Raw genomic sequence first — 2,454 nt, 5'->3', positions numbered from 1 at the left:
AAAAATGTTTCTAAATAAGTTATCATATCCTCCACCTTATTCCCTATATTATGCTGATTTTGTATGTATTTTTGAACTATTAACCCCTTCCAAATACTAATGATATTTGGCCAGTCTATGGGATCATGTGCTGCTAGATTTAGTATAGCCCCATCACTTTTTTGATTTTGAAATTTTATTGGTTTCTCAAAATCTCTTCTTTTAGTGCCCATGTGCCTATACTGTCCTGGGATATAATGATATGAATATTCTTCTTTTTCTGGAGGCCATCTTCCTGCTGCCCTGGCTGGTCTTTCTCTTTCTCCTTCATTTTTTACAGAACCCTCTCCGTATCTTTTCCTTTTTCCTGTTCCCAAATCTACTTCCATAGCTTCCATTGCATTATCTAGATTATGCAAACCTTCCTCATCCAATGAGTCTATAAAATCATTATATTGTTCTGCATTATCTTCTTCTTCTATATTCTCTATTTCCTCTATCAGGTTGTTTTCTTCTTCATAACTCTCTAGTAATAATTTCTCATTTACTTCCCATTGCTCTTCCTCACTTAATACCTTATCTAACTTTTGGATTTCTTCTCTTGGTTCTTCTGACTTTATTTGTTCTATTTATATATATATATGTATATATATATATGTATGTATGTATATGTATATATATGTATGTATGTATATGTATATATATATATATATATAAATATATAAATATATATATATATAAATATATACATATACATATACATATATACTTATATATATATATGTATGTATGTATATATATACGTATATATGTATATATGTATATATATATATACGTATATATGTATATGTATATGTATATATGTATATATATATATATATGTATATATGTATATATATGTATATATGTATATGTATATGTATATGTATATATGTATATATGTATGTATGTATATGTATATATATGTATATGTATATATGTATATGTATATGTATATGTATATGTATATGTATATATGTATATATATATATATATATGTATATATATATATATAGAGGTTTACTTTAATTTTCCTGGTTCAGGGAAAGTCTTGCCAAAAAAATAAAATAAAATTATAAGGTTGGGATGGCAACAATTGTGTTATTATGAGCTTGAGGAAAAATATGGTATAAAAGTTTCAGCTGGCTTGTGGTTAAGTAGGTGAGTTTTTGAAATTTCCATGTGGGTTAAGTTTTAGCGTCACTTATACATTAATTTATAGCTTTTATTTTACCCCCAGCACTACCTTATACATGAAAACTAGTTAATTCCAATGGAGGGGTTTGAAACTAAAATATCTGGCAATTACATGGTATTTTGTAAAATATTTTTCAGTTATTGCGGGGTAATCTAATCTAACTGGTATTTATGTCGACGGGGATTGTCTGCCGCTACTATTGTACTTTAATTAAGCATGCACGGTTTATATTTTTAGATATATGCACAAAATTTTAAATAAAATAAATAGTCAACGATATGTCTAAAAGTCAAATGCATCATATATATATATTTTTAAAAACAGAGTTAATACATTTTTGAAGGATAGTTATATGAAACCAACATTTCTTTTGTGCGTAAAAGTAATATACTGATATTGAAACTGAAATATAATAGTAAAGAAAAAAAATTGTAGGAGCACACGTTATAGACTGAATTATAGTGAATTAGCAGATGGTGTTGGCTGGCACACATTGACTGATTGACATCAGCACGACCGTGCATAACGAATTCCAGGAGAAACATAGATGGATCCAGTACTTTGGTGCCTTCGTACTAATCCTGTAGCTAAGGTAAGCATTACATACTGATAATATAATATAATATAATGTACTATGCTCATTTATGCTATTTTTTTTCCTTTGGTACCTTTATCTCCGCATGAGAAACCGCATCCATGCGAGATAAGTAGGGACACATGCTGGATACATGATAAGGTACGATACTCCGGATAAGCTGTGCAGGGATAAAAGGTTGTTGTTCGACCAATTTAATTATTCAACAAGTTCGAGAATAATTGAGTCTTTTTCTTTTTGAATAATGTCAACCCCTCTCCTGCAAATTCATCTTTTCTTAAAACAAGAGATTTATTTTTTAATTCTACGAGTGCGCGCATCGGACATGATCAATGCATCTCCTAAGATATGGTTAAAGAGACTAGCGTCATCAGATACCCGACTACATCAGGATTCCACCGAAAACGTATTCGTACGTGCGACTATAATATTTGTCTGTGCTTCGTTATAATCTTAATTATCGAATGTATAATACTTACAAAAATAGAAAAAATAATCGTAATGGTTAAAATCATGTATGTACCCACCAACACGACTCCACCACACCTTAATTACAATTGGTGCTTCCAAAGGAAAACAAAATATATATATTTAATATTTAGTTGTGAATTACTAAGTCGCACGGTAATTAATCAGTGTTGGA

The sequence above is a fragment of the Oryza sativa genome, chromosome 2 (assembly GCF_034140825.1).
Source record: "Oryza sativa Japonica Group chromosome 2, ASM3414082v1".
Classification (NCBI taxonomy): Eukaryota; Viridiplantae; Streptophyta; class Magnoliopsida; order Poales; family Poaceae; genus Oryza; species Oryza sativa.
This window is presented reverse-complemented; position numbering follows the sequence as displayed.